This window comes from Bacillus rossius, chromosome 5, assembly GCF_032445375.1.
Source record: "Bacillus rossius redtenbacheri isolate Brsri chromosome 5, Brsri_v3, whole genome shotgun sequence".
In the NCBI taxonomy this organism is placed as follows: domain Eukaryota; kingdom Metazoa; phylum Arthropoda; class Insecta; order Phasmatodea; family Bacillidae; genus Bacillus; species Bacillus rossius.
Window position 1 is genome coordinate 41221461 of NC_086333.1, and position 23682 is coordinate 41245142.

A 23682-nucleotide genomic window follows, 5' to 3' on the forward strand; every position below is an offset into this window, starting at 1 on the left:
AAACCACTCAAGTCAACAGCACCAATACTTTCGTGACAATTGTTCTTTTATAAGCCCACTAGAGAAGTACTTAAACTGTTTGCTGATTGGCTACCACCAGGGTCACGCACAGAAAATAACCTAAAAGTTAAAAGTTAATGAACTTTCTGTGCGCCGATCCTGTGCTATTTTTCTGTGCGCGTGCTATTTGCCAATGTGGCAGCTCATATCTAACAGTGCATGTTGAACTTCTGTGCGTCTGTGCTGTTTGCGTGCTATTGCGAATGTAGCCCAGCCTTTATGGCCTTATGGCCAACTGAATTTTTTTTAAGTACAATACCTTACAATACAAAACACAGGGTAGATACTAATTAAAACAATAATTAATAAACTATAAATAATTTAAAGTATTATAAATTATACCAAATAAAAGTAGTCTATATTATGTTGATATTTCTGCGGGATGCTATGAGTAACATTATACTCGCTAAAATCTTTTCATGGAAAACAGAATCCAACTTCTACAGGATAACAATTTTCTTTTAAATAATATTCTAACAATTTTCATTATAACAATACCATTCAGATCAATATGAAAGCAATGCAATAATACGTACATTCAAATAAAACGCAGTCAACTTTACACTTAACAACAACAATATTAAAGGGAAACTTTTAAAACAGAAAACAAATACATTGCTAACCATAGATAACCCCCTGCTATGGGGCTCAAAGATTTGGGAAGTCTACATTTCACAAAGGGTTGAGGACCAACCCGAACATGCCCGAAGACTTAACCTTCGGTCAACTTCGGGACTTTGTTTTCCTTTTAACAAGACGCCCTGGCTTGAAAGGTCGTTGGCTGTTGACTGGAAGAAGGAAGATGAAGATGGCGCAATGTCAGGCTGCCTTTCGCTCCGAGAGCCAGCAGTTCGAGCCGGTTTACTGGCTCGTCTGCCCACTTCTGTTTTAACTGTGGCTGCCTGGGCAGCTGTGGCTGGGCTGACGAGTGAAGTCGCCCGCCCCTGGGGGTGCTTGCGCCCCTGGTTAATAATAACCCAGGAGTTCCCAACCTTTAAATGCGGGCCGCAAGGCCCAAGCACCCAACTCCAGCATGGTTGATTTTTCAGCCCCTCCAACTCTTCTTACCTGGACCCTTCTTCCTCTTGTCCAGTAGTTACCTGCTTGCTTAATGCATGTTAATTGATCCCCGCATGAACCGGCCCAGGGTTTTCCCTGTGTCTATGCAGGTTTTACCTGGGTCACATTAGCTAGCTTTTAAGCTAGGCGACCAATGGGGCGTCAGTCATGGCGCCAATTGCAGCCATGGCTGGCCAGTAAACCCCAATAGCACACGATGCACGCGCCCTTGTCCTGCATGGTTAAAAACCCGCATGGTAGAGTGTATAGGCTTCGGCCTGAGACACACTTAGGTCCTCCCCTAACCTGGACCCTCCCCTACACACTTAGAATTAACTTAGGCTAGGAAAAAAAATTAACAAGACGCGCGGGAATTTTGATTAGTGAAGGCCCACCGCCCATACTTAAGGCCAGAGGCTATTCCTATCTTGCAGAATCTCGTCACTGTTCAACTATGTAACAGAACTTAACTGAATTCAACATGTTTCAGGATAATTATATTTAGTGTTGTATCTATAGCATGTTTCAATTTTTTTTCATGGAAAATTCAAAATCATCTTTATATATTTACAGCTTAAAATTTTATTTTCTTTCCGGGAGGGTGCCAGGCTAACTTATGCAGCTGTTTGGTGGGTCGTCGGCCCCAGCTTTGTTCACTAGGATCGTGGCGGTGGTTGGATTACTAACTAGAGAAGTCGTATCACACTTCTCAGGCAGCATGGTTGGCTGATGCCTAACTTAGGTAAGGGGGCACTGGAAATCCCTGTCAATTTGTTCTCGCATTTATTGGCATGCTATGCATTGCGGTTACACTATGCGTTATACCTTATACTTTACCCTGACAAAAGTTTCTGATTGCTTCGTTATGTGCTTACGTTACATCTAACAGCAGTCTTATTGGGGATTTGCATGGAGTCGGCCATACCCGTAAGTTTTTGAATTACGACTCGATCAGGCTCTACGAGCCGTGAATCTACAAGTGCTTTAATGTCTTTGTTTGGGCCAGCAGACATATGCACGGCTACATTAAATTAAAACGCTTACCTCTGGAGTCAGCGAGTTCCATAATTGTCGACCCTTTGGCGTGGTCACGTGGCAGGGTTAAATCTAAGGCGGTTGGGATAAGCCCGGCTCCGCAAAGATGACCCAGGGATGTGTGGGTAACGAGAGAAAAAAGATTTAGAGGTGAGAAAGTCTATAAAACATTTACCACAATATTTCAAGACATGTGTGTGAAAATGCTGAGAGTTAATATTGTGGTCATTCACTAAAAACTGGTTTCATTATATTTGTGAGGTTCATACTGTGCAGCTATACTGCATGACTATTAAGTAAATTATATAAACAATTATTTTATGCACAAATTACTACATTATGTTTCTCACCATAAAAGTAATTGTCCATAAAGGTACATACTGAGGTTGTTTAAAACAATAGCATGTTATGAGACTTTGTATTGTCACCTGATGGTATAATGTAAAGAGGAAATATTACTGTGTAAGCTCTGTGTTGGTAATACTCAGTATAGAAATTCAGTAATGTATGAGACATTTGCAGCCCAGATTGTCACTAAAGAAAATTTTTTTATGAAAAAAAAAAACATAAATATTAAATTTTTTTTGTGTCCACAGTAATCTCTTTCCATTGTATTATTTTATCCGTAACATTCCTGTATAAAAAATCCTATCATTGTAGCTTTCCTAATTGTTCGTTGGTTTACTTGATATGTACCAACACTTATTCGTTGGTTTACTTGATATGTACCAACACAGTGGGTGAATGTATCTTGAAAGCGATACCACATAAAAGGTTACATGTTACATTTAAATTTATATGTTCACTTTATAAAAAAAATTCATTTATGTGCTGTGGAATGAAAAAAACGAAGACACATTGAATATTTAAACACTAATATTTTAAAGGCATAAAATCTTGCACTTTCTTTCTTGTACATACTAATAACTACAATGTGTTTTAAAGATTACTGACATGTCAAAAGGTAAAATTATTTATTATGAACGTTCAGCAAAAATCTTTACACTTTTCTTTCCTTAAAATGACAGCATTATTTTTTCCATATGAATCACCCAAGTTTGGTAAGTTTTGAAGATAGACAATCATGAAATATAAGGTTGTAAAAAATACTCTTTATTTCTCCAAAAAAAAAATTTATTTCACTTTCTTAGTTACTATCAATTAACTGGCAATGAAATAAAATTCTAAGTGAAATAAAAAAGCACTATTATAACAAAAATTCACAAAATAATTCATTTTCATTGAATGTCCAAAGAATTTAATCTACAAGAAAATGTTCTAATGTCTTCACATGCCAGCATTAAACAGAAAATAATTCTTCCTTTCTATGGAGTGTCCAAGGAGTTTAATGTTTCAGCTCATTTTCTAATTTCCTTACATACCTGCAACAAACAGAAACAATTACAAGTACTGAGAATGTAGAGAATAAGTCATATAAATGGCAATCTGGAGACAAAGTCCATAACAGAAACTGTAGAGCAATAAAGTAATACATAGTATTTAACAGAAACTATATAGCAGAAAAATAATATTCATGGCAACATGATACACACCAGATGGTCAACACATTTCATTTGGTAAGTATATGTATAATTTGATAAGCTCAATAGTTTTGGTAGGCCTATCTTATTTAAATGTATACTGTTCTTCATGTATTCACAGCTTTCAATTTTTTTTTTTTGTTTTTAATATTTGTCAAACATTCAGTTACATAAAAAATTGGAAATATTGTATACCTACATCACAAAGAGTGTTTGGTGATTTAATGCAATGGCAAAATTAGCACCTACACACATTAATTAAAAAAAAACTACTACTGGGTTCTCAGAGGAGGAGGGGGGCAGGAATATACAGAGGACAGGGAAAAGGCAGACTTACTGCAGGAGCAATATCTGGCAGTATTTACAAAGGGGGAGGCATGGGAGGGTAAAGAGGACGACAGTTTAATGGGCAGGAAGGCCTTTGAGCTGCGACTGACAGATGTAATTAAGGTGATCAGGAGGTTGAAAGGGAGAAAGGCAGCTGGGCCAGATGGTATAGGGAATAGTCATTTGAAGTTGGGTGATAGGGAGATTGGGAAGTACCTGTTGGAGGTTTTCAAGCAGTCTCTGGAGGAGGGGAAACTACCAATGGAATGGAAGGAGGCAGTGGTAGTTCCCATCTACAAGGGGGGAAATGATAAGGCGGAGCCAGGAAGTTACAGGCCGGTCAGTTTGACGTCCTGTGTAGGAAAAGTGATGGAGAGGTTGGTAGGAAGGTACGTAAAGGGGGAAATGGAAGATCTGGGGTGGGTGGATAACAGGCAGCATGGATTCAGGATGGGGTTTTCATGCGAGACCCAGATGGCTGGGCTGTTGGAAGACCTGGTGGAAGCGGTGGACGGGGGGAAGCAGATAGATGCAATCTTTATAGATTTTGAAAAGGCGTTTGATAAGGTCCCCCATAGGAGGTTAATGGAAAAGGTTGAGTTGCTGGTGAGGGATGGAAGGGTGGTAAACTGGGTGGGTGATTTCCTGAGGAATAGAAGACAAAGAGTGAGAGTGGGTGAGGAAAGCTCCGAGGAGGGGGAAGTGACGTCGGGGGTGCCACAGGGGAGTGTGCTGGGGCCTCTGTTGTTCACAATTATGATAAACGATCTGGGGGAGGGCATGAAAGCCAGATGGAGGCTATTTGCAGATGACTGTGTAGTGTATGAGGTTGTGGGGGAAGGGGGATGTTTAGCAGAGGACTTGATAAGGTTGGAGCAATGGACGGAGAAAAATGGAATGTCCTTGAATGTTGGTAAGACAAAAGTTGTCAGATTTACAAAGAGGAGGAAAGTCACACGAAATGTATATTACTGGAAGGGGCAGGAGATAAGAGAGGCAGCAGGATATAAGTACCTGGGGGTGACACTGAAAAATGACCTAGGATGGGCGGAGCACATAGAAGGGGTGGTCAGGAGGGGAAGGCAGGCGCTGGGGTTGCTTGGTAGGACCCTGCAGGGAGCTGGGAGGAGGACAAAGGAGAAGGCATACTCCACATTGGTCAGGCCAATGTTGGAGTATGCGGCGGCGGTCTGGGACCCCTACCTGGTGACTGAGGTGAAGGAGCTGGAAGGGGTGCAGCGCAGAGCGGCTAGGTGGGTGATGGGAATGTGGAGAAGGAGGGAGGGGCAGGATGGGAAACTGCATAGCCCAACGGAAATGATTAAGGAGTTGGGGTGGGAAACGTTACAGAGGAGAAGAAGAGTGGAAAGGTTGGTCAGGATGTTCAAGGTGCTGAAGGGGGAAGGGGGATGGGGGCAATTGGGAAGCAAAGTACATAGAGGGGAGTACAGAGGACGAAGAGACCACAGATGTAAGCTCCAGAGGGTGTGGAGGCGGACAGAGAGAGGGCGGAACACCTTCCTGGTGAGGACGGGAAGGGAGTGGAATGGGCTGGGGGAGGAAATGGTGGAGGTCAGGGAAGGGAGGGAGCTGAGGAGAAAGCTGATGGAGGGGGGGGGGGGGGGAGAGGGGAGTGAGTGGGAGTTCTTGCCACCGGGTGAAAGCCCAATTGCAGGTTAATAAGTAATAATAATACAAGTGGTAACAATAGTTAACAGCACTTAGCTCTTAATGTTTCTCAGGTAGATGTATAGAATATAAACGTGTGGTGATTGTAGTAGTGACTGCATTTTGCGATACTGTATGCTGCAACACTAAGTGAGATTAATGGCAGAACAGTAAATATTTTTTGTGTAAACTTAAGACAAGCAGCCAGAAAAGTGGTTTATTTTTATGATTTTATAAAATGTTATAGTAATTAAGTAGTAGTGTTTTGTGTTCATTGTAATTTTATAGTTTATCAGATTTTTTGCAAACAAGAAAATAAAAATTACAAAATACCTTTTGCTTCCTGAAATGCTTTGGAATCATTTTGTAAGACAGCACTGTGTTACATCAAGCAGTCTACCAATAGTTTTATAGTTTTAACATTCATGATTGCGATATCGCAAGCGCCGCCATGTGCGAGTCCCTGCTGTGCTTGCAAAAAGCTTGCTTCAATAAAAACAAGGGCCTCATAATCAGATTTTGTCACATATGGAGTTAAGTGTTTCTTGCTGCAAGTATTGCTCTCTTGGGTAATGACTGAAAAACATATCAGGAAGTAAAAAAAAAAAGTTATAATTTTTACTCTTCTTACTTTTGTTGATTAAAACAAACTTAATAAAATCTTGTGCAGTTTTAAAAACGATAAACAACTTAAAGTACCTCAACATTCTCTTGGGAAATATTTCGATACATGTCAGGATGTGAAAAAAAGTTTTTCAGAATTTTTTTCTTTATTCATTTAAAAGCCGCAAAACAATACAATTACTCTGTGCATTTTATTTGCTGTTAGGAGAGAGGTGGGTAATAATCTTACGTTGTGGCTTTTCCACAAACTAAAAAAAAATTAGACAAAAACTTTTTTTGACACTAGTCATAGCCCTGAATTTATCCTGAAAACAAACTTTAAATTTCTACAGGTTAGCAAGTAATCAAAGTTTAAAGCTTACATTATAATACCTGTGCATTCACACATACCTGTACGTTCTTAAAGTACAAACACTGGAAAAAAAACTTTTGGACGGAGGACATTCATATGCTTCTGTTACATCAGATATATATCTTGAGAAATAATAATGAAATGTAATATATCTTCAGTATGGTGTTCTATTATACTAGTACAGGTAGGGCTTGTTCTTAAGTATAGAATATGATACCACAGGTAAAATATATACTGTAGTAGGTATGTTCTAAATCTAGAATAAGCATGGCCACAGTATAAAATACGTTACCAGAAAGCTAGTTTAATACACAAACATATTTTGTGCAAAACAAGCATTAGAATACTCCCCAACTAAAACCCCCATATAATCATGCTAGTCACATAATAATGCAGATATGGTAATGACATAAATGTGCCATGTTAATGTCATCATTAATGTGATAATGATATTGTGATACATACTTGTCCCGAAAGTGAAATTGGTAAAAGTTCCGTATAACATATTCAAATTCATCCCTTGATCCAGAAGGCATGATCTTGTATACATTGTTCCTGTGGTACACTTTGCTTGATGTTTTGATTTGGTACATTGAAAGAACATGGGCATACTAACTTGTGTTATTACAATTTATATATGAATGTAAAACAGTTACAAAAGAAATTATTTCACAACACCTGAGATAATTTGTTTGTCTTGTGATGTTCTAGTATTTGTTATGTCCATACTCTTTCGACGTAACAAATTAAAACAGCAAGCATCTTGTACCACAAAACCAAGGGATCAATTTGGACACGTGATACGAAAAAAATTACGTCAACCTAGGCTAAACTTTAAAACCTGTAGAGAGAAAATATGAACTAAATGATGATACATATCTCTTAATTTACACGCAAATCTGAAAGTTAGTTAAAGTTCAGTATCGCATATCTAAGTTTTTCACTTGATCCCGAGGTACATGATGCTTGCTGTTTTAATTTAGTGCGTTGAAAGATCCTGAACAAAACGAATACTTGTAATATAACAGTGAATAATAATCTTAAGATTATTACTAAATATGCACTTTCTTTCTATGAATTAAACACTTAACCTCACAATTATTATTAATAAGTGTTTTTGATATCCAACATGGCCGTGCTGTTATGAAAATAAAAACAAAGTCACGAAGTTGGCCGAAGGTGAAGTCTTCGGGCATGTTCGGGTTGGTCCTCAACCCTTTGTGAAACATAGGCATCCCTAAAGGGGAGGAAAGAAAATTTCCGTAATCTATGATGGAGATACGAACAATGAGCCATTATGGTTAGAAAAAAAATACACTGGCTAAAGTGTAGTGTTTAAATACGGAAACAGTATATATTGACTTTTTATTTAGGTGACTGCTTTTAATTAAGATTTTATTTCGTACATACTTACTTAACATCATCTATCACTATCAAGCATCGTAACCACAATTTTTTTTGGCTGAAAATATGGCGAAGGCGAGGTTAAAAAAAAATATATATTAAAGTAACTTATTATAATGTGCCTAATTATGTAACAAGTTAGTAAAAAGTCAGAATTATCACAGTGACACATGTACTGACGTCACCCCGCCTGCCCCTAAAACGCTTTCCAGCGGAAGCGGCGTTCAGAGTAAAAGACGTTCCAAGGGTAGTATCTGGCCAGGATAGCTAACACAGAAAAATTATTCCTATTGCAAGAGCCCTCTGAGTCATATGCCACTCAGGACGACAAATTTACAGAGAGTACGCATGTAATTGAGCTTGATGTTGTTTTAATGATATTCACATACACCCTCAAATATGGCGCTATCTCTTGAACAGCATGGACCACACAGGAGCCGAAAGCTCGTCCTAAAGTACATACTGTTTCTAGCCTTACTTCGCATGTCGCGCGACAGTCTTCCACATTATAGGCTTATGAGCATGGATTAGATCGAGATTAGCTCGGTGTGGTTCATGTGGTACAGTTAGCACAATGTAAATGAAACTTAGGGTAAACCAAACATATTAAGCTGGTTCACTTGGCATGGATGACGACATACAGTTATCACAATGTCAATGAAATATGGGAAGAGCAAAGTACAAAACACTTAAGATGATGTTCAGTGTCTTAGGAGTAAATGAAAACCTACAGACTATAGGCATTATGTCGGGACACAGACCCCTCGCTTGAAGCACGGACAGGAGCTGAACTAGGTATGCATGCTGCATGGTCACTATCAACCCTCTGCACAATTCGAAGAAGTATTCATTCAAAAGTTTGTGGCACTTTCAATTAGGAGGCTGTCCCACGCAGACTAAACTATAGAACACCTTGAGGTTGATCTGGTTAAACTGAACATGAAACCACGACCCATGGCTAGTTAAAAAGTAAAGTAAATTATGTATGATGTTAAAATGCACTTTGGAGAGGCAAAGATGATTAGTTAAGTGACTGTCACTTTAGTAGGCCTAATGAGTCGAAAGAGGCCGTCCATGAGGAAGAATAAAAAATGATTATGATAACTTGCGTTATTGCAGAACTACTCGATGGAGCAACCGTCCCTGGGGTGTGTGAACCAGTGAGGCCTCGGCTCTGGCAAAGCAAAGACTGAGGCGGCCCTGAGAGGCTGCATGCCACGGAGGCCACGTCTTCCAATACAAAGTGCGTAAGGAAGTGGAAAGCTGATTCAGGCTGGTTTTGAGACTTAAGTGCACAGTAGATAATTGTTATTTATTTAAACATAGTGATTTGCATCCTAAAATTACATTCACGATGATTAGACACACAGTTTACAAAATAATTAATTACTGAAGGATACATGCGTAGGCACACACATACATTTCCTCAAGTTCGATAACCATATGGGCTGTTATCCATACAGTCGTGGCATGGGCCATTCTACTCACTAAACTACATTGCACTAGGCCGCATCAAGGGTACATTCGTAGCACATGCTCATCTGAAGCATTGATGAGGCATAGCGGTCTGTGAGACCAGAGAAACACCAGTAGATGCTGTCAAAAGCCCCCTCAATGAGACTGCTATGTGCAACAAAACACTGTCACACAATCTGCATCGGCGCACTGCCTGCAACACACTGGGAGTCTTTGGAAATTGGGCATTGTGTATTGTTTGGTCCCTGAGTGTGATATTACCAGATAAAATATGTTAGAAGTTGCAGTACACTGCAGTGGGGTCCAGGGTTCAGGTCCTGTCGCTGGAACTGGGTGTGTGCCACTCATAGTCTCGTAAGTGATTCGGAACCCTATGTGTCCTACTTGGATGACCTGGTTGATCAGTGACCACTGTCACTGAAGATGCATCACCTGATGATGGCATCACAAATTATGACCCAGGGGAGGATTGATTGACGAGGTCATCACTGCACCTATTGGGTTCAGTCTCTCCATGTGTACCTGAAGCAGTTATACCCTTGAATGCCTGCTCCTTCGAGTAGCAGAAGCACGTGGGCATGCTGCCAGCAGTGGTGGTAGTGCCCTACTGTTTCTCCTTCTCATCCCTTAACCTCCCCCTCTTCTATGGTAACCATAAAACTAGCATATGCCAGGCTGATATCAAGGGGCAATAGAGGTTCTAGCAAGGTAGGTAAATCTGGCCCTGCCTCCTTGTCCTTCAGTTCTTCTATAGTGTCTCTGAAATAGCTGTCCATCAGGCTAATGCCCAGTACTCAAAGAGTGTTATTGGCTTCAGTATTTCTAGCTCCCCTTCCCTGTTGTCCACAACCGGAACTAGCGGCGCTAGATCTCCTTTATTTGTGTCCATGGCCCGTGGTCTTATGGTGGCTGTCATCTGCACAGGTGGGTCTGGAAGTCATGATCAGTCTCCTCTACAAGCTTGAGGATCTGGTCAGCGACGATTGAGTTTGGGGATGTGAAATGGCATGGTGCTTGTGCCGTCACCCGACCTCTGTGAAAGGTCCGGGGGGGGGGGGGTACCTGACGGGCGCTACGGGCGTCGCGATGCTGTTGTTGTCCGGAGGGGCGACAGGCTAGCGGGCTGCTAGGCCGTTGATGTTGGGTCATGGGTACTCTGCTCCCGCGTGCCCCGCCAGGTACATGGCTTGAATGTAACCTGAATGGCTCTCCCTTTACTGTGAAGGCCGCTCGGCCGTGTGGAGGACGGGAGACTACGGAAAATTAGTGTACACGAGTTGGTGAGAATTACCTTTAATTTAATCCCGCTACAAAACACTCTCACCAACACTTGGCGACGTCTAGCCGTTACACAATTAACACAAAAAAAAAACACAACACTACGCGACACTAATGGTTACCGCGGCAGTCTCGCGGGGCGTGGGTCGATGCTCGCTGGAGACGGCCAGCCCCGAAAGTTAAAAGGTGCAGGGGGGGGGGGGGGGGGTCGATAAGCTGGCTCCTAAGTTCGGCGAAACACTTACGTGAGTGATACGATACGCAGCGCAGTATCACGATGAAGATGGTCGGGATAGGCCCGGTTCCGCAAAATATGTGCCGAGTCGACGTGGGCAGCGATGAATTAATAAAATGATTAAAATTTGAAGGTGTGGTGCAGAATAAAAATAATCGCTGAAACAAACTTGAATGCTGCCCACGGACACATGTCTGTTCCCGGCACGGAGTGGTTTGAGACTGCCGAACATGGCCGCCTCGCAAGGAAGAGAAACTTTCTCTTCTTTGTGAGTCGGCGTCAAAAAACTTATATTAATTGAATTTAGTCTATTACCATTTAAAACATGTTCCAGGTGCCCAATTAAAATTTAGCACCTGGTAATTGGGTGCTTAAGGCTTAACAATGGTTTTAATGTATTTAATTATTCAAATTGTGAGATCAAGTTGGCAACTGAAAATTTACTAACATATTGTCCCACTGCGAATTGTTTTAGAGGGATTTCTCCTAGTCTGACTTGATCATAGTCACGGGCATTTTAATTAAGGCCAGTGGCCGCAGTGACTGTTAATGAGGTTTGTTGTCTGCTCCGTGCGTGGTGTACTCGCCCGGAGTGGCTACGACGCACTTATTACATGTCGGGTAATTAGTAATTTCGTACTAATGGCTTTTCGCTTAATTGAATTATGGTGACGTGTTTCCCTTTTTATGTTTTAAGTATATTTTATTGGATTCTGTTTATTTCTGTTCTAAACACAATGACTTTATTGGGATTCAGGGGTTTGTGGTGAGAGAAATTGGCTCACAAACGAAAATATATCATTTTATTTGTTGGTTTCTGTTGCCGTCGTCCGCGGTCTCGTGTTCGAGTCCGGGCGCGAGTTCTAGCGGGGTGGCTGGTCTGGTTAACGTTTTATGTTCCGGGAGGGCGCCAGGCTAGCTCGGTGTCTAACCAATGAGGGTTCGTGGTTCGTTGCCCCAGCGTGGTCCGCTAGAACCGTCGGCGGTCTTGTCTGGGAATTTACGTTAAAGAAGAATGCGTGGGATTGCCGTAGTAGCGACGTGCCTTTATTCAAGGGATTGACGTCACACCATACAATTACTGAGTACAGACATGCCCCTGAGGGCTACTTGTCCGTTGCGGGGTGCAGGCCGGTACATTTTCAATGTTTCGTGGCACTGGTTTCTCGGGTAACAGTATGCAGGCCAAGTACACTTGATGCAAGAGAGGCGCGCACAGATGACGTGGCGCAAAGTTACATTAACAAAGTACACTTAATGAAAATTAGACGCGTACAAATGACGTGGCGCAAAGTTACGTTAACAAAGTGCACTTAATGAAAATTAGGCGCGCACAAATGACGTGGTGCAAAGTTACGTTAACAAAGTACACTTAATGAAAATTAGGCGCGCACAATTGACGTGGCACACAGAGTTTGTGGGTAACTGGAGTCGGCCAGTCCCGTAAGCGATTGTTTCTACGTTGGTGCCGTGCCCACTGGGGTGGTACACGCACCGCCACTAAACTTGGCGAAGTTTTCCTTGCGGGTTTGTGGTCAGCGCGAAGGCGCGTGGCCTTAAGAAAAGTTCTGTGGTTTGCGGGAGACGGCCCGTGCCGTATGCTGAAGAGCGACCCTGCGCACCAGGTGTGGTGCGGGACGTCTTTACGTTTACGCGGTCGGATTAGGTCCTGAACCGTAAAAAACGGACCGGGCACGCACGGAGAGATGAATAGAAAAAATTTTGGTTTATGCTAAATGACTATATTTACCGGACGTTACTTGCGAGGAAGACAATGGTTGTGGTCTCTCCGTGGGACGTAGGTCCGTCCCGGTCCGCGAGTCGAGTAGAACTGCGGAACTGGCATGGCGTCCGGTGGCGCGTCGGCCCCTGCCGCGCCAAGCTTGACCTCATTACGTTAAAAACTAAATGACTGCGTCTGGAAGAGACTTTAAGGTCGCAAAATTCGTAATTAATTGTTTGAGGGGGAATGGGTGTGGTTCGTCTCTAGTCCACTCGGATTTAGTGTGCTTTATAATAATAATGTCTGGTTTGGCCGTTCGGCTCGGTGGCTCGCTTGACTCGGGTGGGCCACGGCCAGGGGTGCGTTCCGTTAGCGGGAGAGTATACTGGCGGGTGCAGGTCGGGCTTAGGGATGGTCGTCGGTCGGACGACGTCAAACGCCCCCCCCTCGAGAAGCCCGACCTTGCGCCGCTTATGGTCCCGCCACGTGGTAGCACCCCTAGCTCCGGCAGCCCTGTCCAGTTGCGGTTCGCGGCTCTGCAGCTGATAGGCTCCGCGTACCGGACCCGGCGATCGTGGCTGACTGGGCCAGCGTGCGCGCCGCCCCGGTTGCCGTCGTGGCAGGCGTGCCGGGGGCGGCGTCGTGGCGCCGGTGTGGGGTCAGCGGCTGGTAGGGCCAGCGCACTGGACCTGGTAATTGTGGCCGACTGGGCCAGCGTGCGCGCCGCCCCGGTTGCCGTCGTGGCAGGCGTGCCGGGGGCGGCGTCGTGGCGCCTGTGGTGGCCAGCGGCTGGTAGGGCCAGCGCACTGGACCTGGTGATTGTGGCCGACTGGGCCAGCGTGCGCGCCGCCCCGGTTGCCGTCGTGGCAGGTGTGCCGGGGGCGGCGTCGTGGCGTCTGTGGTGGCCAGCGGCTGGTAGGGCCAGCGCACTGGACCTGGTGATTGTGACCGACTGGGCCAGCGTGCGCGCCGCCCCGGTTGCCTCGGTGGTGGACCGGCCGGGGGCGGCGTCGTGGCGCCTGTGGTGGCCAGCGGCTGATAGGGTCAGCGCCCTGGATCTGATGTGCTCGCCACCCCGGCTGCTGCTGTGGCAGGCGGGCGAGGGGCGGCGTCGTGGTGCCTGTGGGGGCGGCGGCTGATAGGGCCAGCGTCCTGGTCCCAGGTTGTCCCACGTCGATTGTCCGGGTGCTGGCCTGTTGACGTAGTCCCTCGGCACCTGGTACGGCGTGGATGGGTACAGCCTCCTCTCCCGTTCCGGTGTGCCGGGCGGGTTTGGAGTAGAGGCCTCCTCGTCCTCGTCGTCCAGTTCCGTCACCATGGGGTGGTGTCTGCGTGGTCTTCTGCGGTTGTGCCCTAAGCACCTCCCCGGACTCGTTCTCGGGGGGTGACAGTGGTTCCGAGTGTGGCTGCGGTGTCTCGCAGCGAGCGGCGGTGCGGTGGTGGCCAGGGTGCCGGCCGGCATGGGCGGCGGCGACCAAGGTCAGGCGGTTCTCGGCAGGCAGGCAGTAAGCGCGGGCGGCGTTCGGCACGGCCCGGCTCAGCCTTGCCGACATGCGGGCGTTTCGCGGCCCGTCGTGCCAGACGGATGACAGGTGTCATCGGCCGAGTGGCGGCCACTTGCGGTGGTGGGGCGGTCGGGCGTCCAGGTGCCGTGGCGTCGACCTGCATTGCGTCAGGCAGATGCAGGGAGCTCAGGCGACCCGGTAGCCGCGGTGATGTCACGGTGTTGTGGCGCGGCGCCTGTGGCGGCTTGAGTGCGCGTCGCCTCGGCGGCTGCTGTGGCAGGCTGACCGAGGGGCGGCGTCGTGGCGCCTGTGGCGGCTTGAGCGCGCGGCGCCTCGGCGGCTGCTGTGGCAGGCTGTCCGAGGGGCGGCGTCGTGGCGCCTGTGGCGGCTTGAGCGCGCGTCGCCTCGGCGGCTGCTGTGGCAGGCTGTCCGAGGGGCGGCGTCGTGGCGCCTGTGGCGGCTTGAGCGCGCGTCGCCTCGGCGGCTCCTGTGGCAGGCTGTCCGAGGGGCGGCGTCGTGGCGCCTGTGGCGGCTTGAGCGCGCGTCGCCTCGGTGGCTGCTGTGGCAGGCTGTCCGAGGGGCGGCATCGTGGCGCCTGTGGCGGCTTGAGCGCGCGTCGCCTCGGCGGCTGCTGTGGCAGGCTGACCGAGGGGTGGCGTCGTGGCGCCTGTGGCGGCTTGAGCGCGCGTCGCCTCGGCGGCTGCTGTGGCAGGCTGTCCGAGGGGCGGCGTCGTGGCGCCTGTGGCGGCTTGAGCGCGCGTCGCCTCGGCGGCTGCTGTGGCAGGCTGTCCGAGGGGTGGCATCGTGGCGCCTGTGGTGGCTTGAGCGCGCGTCGCCTCGGTGGCTGCTGTGGCAGGCTGTCCGAGGGGCGGCGTCGTGGCGCCTGTGGCGGCTTGAGCGCGCGTCGCCTCGGCGGCTGCTGTGGCAGGCTGTCCGAGGGGCGGCGTCGTGGCGCCTGTGGCGGCTTGAGCGCGCGTCGCCTCGGTGGCTGCTGTGGCAGGCTGTCCGAGGGGCGGCGTCGTGGCGCCTGTGGCGGCTTGAGCGCGCGTCGCCTCGGCGGCTGCTGTGGCAGGCTGTCCGAGGGGCGGCGTCGTGGCGCCTCTGGAGCACAGAGTGCGCGTCGCTTCGGCAGCTGCTGTGGCAGACTGTCCGAGGAGCGTCGTCGTGGCGCCTCTGGAGCACATAGTGCGCGTCGCCTCGGCGGCTGCTGTGGCAGGCCGGCCGAGGGGTGGTGTCGTGGCGACTGAGCCTCGAAGCCAGGCGGGCACCGCGGGGCGAATCCAGGCGGCGGGGCCTCGCACAGGCGTCTCGGCGTCGTGGCCCTGGGCGTTGCCTTGTCCAGCGTCCCTTTTGAGGCCGCGTACTCATGTGGCAGTGAGGACGGCTGCATGACGTTGAAGCTAGGCGGTGGCGACGGTGTGGCGCGACGTGTCGTTGTCGAGCCTGGTGGCGTCCCGGATGAGGCGGGTGTCGGAGACGATGCGGGTTGCGTCGGAATGGTCCTTCGCGGCAAGGTGACGGTGGTCAGGTGCGGTGGCGAGGTCATCCCAGCGTCGTGAGATGTCTCCGACACGGAGCGGGTTCGGGACGTCGTGACAGACTGCGGTGGGACGGTCGGCATCATGCGTCGTTCGGTCGGCTTCGGCGGGTCAAGCGTCGTCACCGTCATGTTGAGTGGCGTCTGGTCTGCGAGGGGTGTTGAGGCTGGTGGCTTTGGGCCCGGGGGTGGAGGGAGCAGGATTGGCGGCGAGAGGTTGACTAGCGTCGGCGTCGGGACGGAAGGCGTCCTTGGTGAGGCGTAGTGCGTCGGCGACAGTGGCGTCAGGTTGAAGGTCGTCGGCGTCGGGACGGTTGTACGTGACGGTGCGGATGTCGTCGGGGCGTGTGTCCGTGATACGTCATGCGTCTGCGTGAGTGGCGTCTCGATGACGTGAATTGTCGCGGCGTATCGTAGGGGAGGAGTTATTAGCGTTGCTTCCGAATACTGCACTTGGGTGGCTCGTTCTGCGGTACATCGCGCGCACGTGAATGTGAAGGACTCGCGCCTCAAAGTCCCTTCACGCTCGTTGGTGCAGTCACGATGCCATAGGCCGGCACACTCGTCGCAGTGGTAGCCCCTGCTACTTCCTCCAGGACACGACAGGTTTCCACACATCGTCATTCCATATAGGCGATACTCTTGACAATAGCCACAGTCGTACCCCGCGGCGATCTTGCCGTTTAAGTACCATCTCGGGTAGAGGTGGTAACACCCGATGCATTCGTCTGCATACATCTCTTGTTATCGTGCGTGTTCAGCTGTGTCGATTCGTGTTTTTCACTCGCGGCTCTGTGCACGCTGTGCAAGTCTGCGCGCGGGGTCGCGCTCGCCGGCTGGGCAGGTGCCCGGACAGTCGCACAAAGTGGACGGGTGGAGGATTGAAAGGGGGGGTTGAGCGCCCGGATGGCCGCACAGAGCGGAGAGTGAAAAACGAGGGTGGTTAGGTGGGAGGGGGGGGGGAAGAGTACTCTGACCGCCGCGCGAAAGTGAAAGCGGGCGGGTGCGGGAGTGACGGGGGGTTGGGATTGGTGCTGGGCTGTGATGTTCGCCTGCGTCGCACGCTCTGCTGGAATGTCAGCGCTGGGGGTGGGGGTTGATGGATCCTTTGTCCGCCGCTCTTGGTGCGTCCAAAATGGCCGTTTTCTTGCCGTTTACTCAATTTTCACGTTTTTTGCTTAAAATTTTGCCCCACGTTGGGGCGCCATTTGCCGTCGTCCGCGGTCTCGTGTTCGAGTCCGGGCGCGAGTTCTAGCAGGGTGGCTGGTCTGGTTAACGTTTTATGTTCCGGGAGGGCGCCAGGCTAGCTCGGTGTCTAACCAATGAGGGTTCGTGGTTCGTTGCCCCAGCGTGGTCCGCTAGAACCATCGGCGGTCTTGTCTGGGAATTTACGTTAAAGAAGAATGCGTGGGATTGCCGTAGTAGCGACGTGCCTTTATTCAAGGGATTGACGTCACACCATACAATTACTGAGTACAGACATGCCCCTGAGGGCTACTTGTCCGTTGCGGGGTGCAGGCCGGTACATTTTCAATGTTTCGTGGCACTGGTTTCTCGGGTAACAGTATGCAGGCCAAGTACACTTGATGCAAGAGAGGCGCGCACAGATGACGTGGCGCAAAGTTACATTAACAAAGTACACTTAATGAAAATTAGACGCGTACAAATGACGTGGCGCAAAGTTACGTTAACAAAGTGCACTTAATGAAAATTAGGCGCGCACAAATGACGTGGCGCAAAGTTACGTTAACAAAGTACACTTAATGAAAATTAGGCGCGCACAATTGACGTGGCACACAGAGTTTGTGGGTGACTGGAGTCGGCCAGTCCCGTAAGCGATTGTTTCTACGCTGGTGCCGTGCCCACTGGGGTGGTACACGCACCACCAGTAAACTTGGCGAAGTTTTCCATGCGGGTTTGTGGTCAGCGCGAAGGCGCGTGGCCTTAAGAAAAGTTCTGTGGTTTGCGGGAGACGGCCCGTGCCGTATGCTGAAGAGCGACCCTGCGCACCAGGTGTGGTGTGGGACGTCTTTATGTTTACGCGGTCGGATTAGGTCCTGAACCGTAAAAAACGGACCGGGCACGCACGGAGAGATGAATAGAAAAAGGTTTGGTTTATGCTAAATGACTATATTTACCGGACGTTACTTGCGAGGAAGACAATGGTTGTGGTCTCTCCGTGGGACGTAGGTCCGTCCCGGTCCGTGAGTCGAGTAGAACTGCGGAACTGGAATGGCGTCCGGTGGCGCGTCGGCCCCTGCCGCGCCAAGCTTGACCTCATTACGTTAAAAACTAAATGACTGCGTCTGGAAGAGACTTTAAGGTCGCAAAATTCGTAATTAATTGTTTGAGGGGGAATGGGTGTGGTTCGTCTCTAGTCCACTCGGATTTAGTGTGCTTTATAATAATAATGTCTGGTTTGGCCGTTCGGCTCGGTGGCTCGCTCGACTCGGGTGGGCCACGGCCAGGGGTGCGTTCCGTTAGCGGGAGTGTATACTGGCGGGTGCAGGTCGGGCTTAGGGATGGTCGTCGGTCGGACGACGTCACTGTTGTCAAGTCATACTGAATTGAATGGTTTTGGTTGGATTCTGTTGTGAACTAATTTTGAAAAGAAAAAACAAAACTGTTGGATTTTGTTGGTTTCCATTGTAGATCTATGTCTGTTGGTTTTTAGTTGTTTCTATTGTGTAACATTATATCAGTTTATGTCGTTTTTAAATATTTCAATTGTATTTTGTGTGATACAATATTATTATTTTTATTAATGTCCTGGACTGGGTCGTCACCGAGTAACGCCATCCATCTGGTGCCGTCGGCGACTCCTGCCAGCACCTGCGGGGTCAGCAAATGCATCATCCCTACTGAGTCTGATGCCAACCGCCGGTGCTCCCTCTGGTTCACACAGGCTGTTATGTCACAACAACACTTACTCTTAAGTGCATCGAACACTCGCGAGCGTGATGTCCGCCGAGTGGGTGAAAGTGCACCGCGACGAACACCAAGGCGACGACAGCGCCCGGCCGGGTGTGGCAATGCGCTAAACTAAATCAGTAATTATTCTTTTAACTCAAAAACAACCAAATTAATAACAATTAAAAGATTATTAATTCAAGGTAAATTATGTCCAATTGTTCAATAATCATATATTGTGAAATATGTCATTAAGTCCAAAAGTGGTCGGAGCTGTTTTCCCGCGCCTCACGTGTCGCGGCGCGATGCCGCAGGGCGGTCTCGCATCAATAACCGTCGGGAGCTCGCAGGGGTCGGTCGGTCCGCGAACGCAGAGCCTTCAACTTTCGCGCTACATCCAAGTCTCAGCAATAGTGTAAGTTTTTCAAATCCTTTTACCAGCTCTGTGCCGACCCCACTCAGTCGCACGTTATTTCGTGCGACTCTTTAACTAATCATTTTATCCAAATAGGGAGTTTTGCATTTATTACGTAATTTCCATGTCCAGAGTTTAAGGACAGCCTAATTGAGTTACACAATTTTCCGACTTCCAAAGCCAAATAATCGTTATCGTCGAAGGCTCTCAGCCAGCCACGTATGTCGAGTTAACTAATCGTTAATTTACGTATCTAACTTTCATCGTATTTAAATGTGTAACTTGTAATGTGCATTCTAACCACGTCACAACTGTTTAGTTAGTGACTGTAACTTGTATGTTTTATCTAACCGGACCTACGCACTTTTCGTGACTTTTAATATTTTGCAACAGGCTAGATTGCAACTAACTATAGAACATTCATTCGTACGTGCTGTCGTACATAATAATGTCAATCTCTGCATAAGCTGTGGTAGCATTGCAACTCCGCGACTATCCGCCGCGTCTTTCACGTTGATAATCGGCCACTGTAGAAGTCCGCGCATACCACTTTGCAACCAATCCTGGCCGCACGTATCATCTACGCGTAGAGACTCGCGTGCCGCGACGGTCAGACAACAGACGCGGCCAGTACTTGTACCAGTGTGTGTAACGGTTTTCAATAAAGTGCAGTGTCGTATCAACCAGTTTATTATTTATTCATAAGGCGTCCTGGGTGGCCTGAACAGCCCGGGTAGGTTTTGAACAACGACGAGCTCCTGCCTGCAGCCACGAGGACGAACCCCCGTTAAAATCCCTGAGATAACTTTTCAAATTAATAACTACTTAAAAAACTTAGACAGGCAGCGGTAGTGGCGTCAATTCATTTGAGGCACGAAATGGGGGCACTGATCAGGATGCATTTCTTGTGAATGACCGACCCATTCATGCCTTGTTGGACACTGCTGCCAGCTACATGTAGGTGGCGGCCCACCTGATGCGAGCAGAGAACCTAGTGCCCAGGGTGGAGGACTTAATCTGGCAACCACCGGAAATTGTGAATTCTGGACTGGGCACACCATGATTATCATTACTATTCATGACTATTCTAGTCAGATCACAGCTCTCACAGCCTGAAACCAATGATTTGGGAGGTCCTGTAGAAGCTAATACCCACATCCTACATGGTTCAGCTGCCCAAAAGCCAATGGGCCAAAGTACACAGGAACGATTTGCACCTCACATTCAACATCGATGAGTATGCAGATCACTTAGCTCAGAAACAAGTGACGTCGTACCGACCATGGCAGTTAAGCCCGTGCTCCGCACCGCCAGTACCGTATCCCGTTTTCGGAGCGCGCACCTTTGCCCAGCCGGAATGAGTCAGGTGAGCGCCTCGGGCTTGACCCCAATAGACGTAATGAAACTTAAAGGTAAGGAACCCCGGAGGCTCGAACCCATTGACGTGTCCCAGCAACAGCGTCGGGTGATGGAGTGGCGTGAGGTGGGGCGAAAGGCCCACTGGTAGGCTGGTAGCTGCTCCTTGACTCTCATATATTGGCACTAACCTGCCCTTTTGCTGGCCAGGGGTAGAGGAGGGGTGGAGTCAGGTACAGTGCGAGGAAGGGGCGTTAGGTGGAGCCTTAGAGCGAGCACCCGAAGGCCGCTCCAAGGATAGGGGAAGTGGGGGCTCTTAGAGCGAGCACCCGAGGGCCGCTCCAGAGGAGGAGATCTAGAGCGAGCACCCAAGGGCCGCTCCAGTGGGAGGAGGGGGTTCTAGAGCGAGCACCCAAGGGCCGCTCCAGAGGAAGGAGGGGGGGGGAGAGGTGAGCAGAAAGCAATCAACCAATTTCCAACTATCTGCTTTATTTCCCCCAGATTTCCCTGGACGGAGTCCAGCCACCGCAGACACTGGCTATCAGTGCGCAGGGTGAACGGCCTCCCCTCGAGGTAGTGCCGATAGCGCCCTAGGGCCCACACCACCGCAAAGCACTCCTGCTTGTTTGCATGATAGTGGCGTTCTGCAGGGCCGAACTTGGCGCTGGCATACTCGGCCACTCGCCGCTCCCCGTCTCCCCCTTCCTGGTAGAGCACCGCCCCCATGCCCTCTTGGCTGGCGTCCGTCTGGACGAAGATGGGTTTATCTGGGTCCAGGTGCGATAGGGTGTGGCACTCTCTGAATCGCTGCTTCACCGCGGTCAGGGCCTGCTCGGCGGCGGTCGTCCACCGGAACTTTGACTTGGGCGATAGGAGGACGGTCATGGGTGCGGTGATAGTGGCGAAATGGGGTATGAACGACCGCAACCAGTTGAGCAGCCCCATCAGTTTCTGGAGCTGCTTCCTGGTGCGGGGTGCCTGTTTGCTGTCGATGAGGTCGAGCTGGGCGGGAATGGGCCGGCATCCCTCGGCGCTGACAATATGCCCCAAGAATTCCAGCTCAGCGGCACCGATGTGACACTTGGGCGGCGAGCAAGTGAGTCCGTGTGTGGCGAGCCGTTCGAGGACCAGCGCGAGATGGTGGGCATGGTCCTCCCACGTCCGTGACCAGATGATCACGTCGTCCTGGTACGCGGTGGCAAACTCGCCGATGTACCCGTCCAGGATGCGGACCATCATTGTCTGGAACGTCGCGGGGGCGTCCATCAGCCCGAACGGCATCGCACAGAACTAGAAGCGCCGCCCATCGGGAGCCGTGAACGCTGTCTTGGGGCGGTCCTCGGGACGTACTGGGACTTGCCAGTACCCCGACTTGAGGTCGAGAGACGATAATATGCGGGCGTCCCCTAGTCCGGTGAGTGCCTCAGTGATGTTAGTGAGGGGTGGTGGTGCTGGGATGGTGATGTCGTTGACGGGCTTGAAGTTAATGCAAAAACGGAGAGATCCATCCTTTTTGCTAGCCATGACGATCCGGCAGTTGTATGGGGATTCTGTTGGCTCGATGACGCCATCCACTAACATCTCTGTGATTTGATCCCTGATAGCTAGCCGCTCACGAGGTCCAAACCCAAAGGGCTTCTCGAAAGGGGGCCGGTGTGGTATGGTTGATATGCAATGTTCTGTGATAGTAGTGCGGCGCAGAAGGTCCGTGGCGGCAAACACCTGGGGCTGCTGCCCCAAGACCGCATCAAACATGGGCACATGTACGGGGGGTACACCATGGCGGAGGTCCACCAGGTGGAGGGGCACGTCCCGCGGTGGTGGGGTCCTGTAGTTGAGTCCATATACCGTCCGTCGGCCCCTGGTCCCCACATGGACCCGCTTCTCCCGGACCTCGACTGTGGCTTCCTCCTGCTCCAACCAGGGCAGCCCCAGGATCAGATTGTCGCGGAGGTCGTGCACCACTAGGGCACTGGTGCTACTAACAAAATCCCTTATGCCGACCCTTACCTGGGCACACCCCGTCGTGAACGTGCTGGCCCCAGTGGTGGCCAGCTGGACGATGTCGACCTCCCGCACCAGGTCCGCCTCAGGGATGAGGTGGGCAGCGACGTAGGTATGCGTGCCCGCGGTGCCCACCAGCGCGGTGATAGGCTGGCTGTTCAGCTCCACTGGGATGCGGATCAGCGCAACAGCCTCGGGACCCACTCGGCCCAGCCTGGGCCACACCCCTGGGTGGCCCCTGCAGCAGCGTGCGGGGGCGGCACCATCGCCAGTAGGGCGGCGTCGCTCGCCGGCGACATGGGGCAGGCCGCGAGGCAAGGCGGTCCACCCCCACCAACGCCAGGTGGGTGAGACGGCAATTGAGTGGCTCCCGCAGAAGCGTGCGGGGGCGGCGCCGACGCCAGGTGGACGGCATCGCTCGCCGGCGACCTGGGGTAGGCCGCGAACGGGTGAGGTGGGCCGGCCCCACCCGTGCCAGGTGGGTGAGACGGCAGCTGAGTGGCCCCCGCAGCAGCGTGTAGGGGCGGCGCCGACGCCAGTTGGACGGCGTCGCTCGCCGGCGACCTGGGGCAGGCCGTGAATGGGTGAGGCGAGCTGCCCCCACCCGCGCTATGTGGGTGAAACGGCAGCTGAGTAGCCCCCGCAGCAGCGTGCAAAGGGCGGCGCCGACGCCAGGTGGACGGCGTCGCTCTCCGGCGACCTGGCGCAGGCCGTGAACGGGTGGGCCGGGCCGCCCCCACCGGCACCAGGTGGGTGTAAAGGCAATTGAGTGGCTCCCGCAGCTGCGTGCGGGGGCGGCGCCGATGCCAGGTGGACGGCTTCGCTCGACGGCGACCTGGGGCTGGCCGTTAACAGGTGAGGCGCACCGCCCCCACCCGCGCCAGGTGGGAATGACGGCAGCTGAGTGGCCCCCGCAGCAGCGTGCGGGGTCGGCGCCGACGCCAGGTGGACGGCATCGCTCGCCGGCGACCTGGCGCAGGCCATGAACGGGTGAGGCGGGCTGCCCCCACCCGCGCCAGGTGGGTGAGACGGCAGCTGAGTGGCTCCCGCAGCAGCGTGCGGGGGCAGCGCCGAAGCTAGGTGGACAGCGTCGCTCGCAGGCGAACTGGGGCTGGACGCGAACATGTAAGGCAGGCTGCCCCCACCCGCACCAAGTAGGTAGGGCGACGGCTG

General features: G+C 50.5%; 1 protein-coding gene across 2 annotated transcripts in view; it reads right to left on the minus strand.

Annotated features, from left to right (window-relative positions):
- The window catches only part of LOC134531736 (uncharacterized), a 377288-nt gene extending 376585 nt beyond the window's left edge, over window positions 1–703 (minus strand). For both annotated transcript variants that reach the window (XM_063367600.1, XM_063367597.1), the window contains exon 1: window positions 597–703. The gene's annotated coding sequence lies outside the window, so the exon portion shown is untranslated. The remainder of the gene's footprint in view (window positions 1–596) is intronic.
- Window positions 704–23682: the final 22979 nt, after the last annotated feature.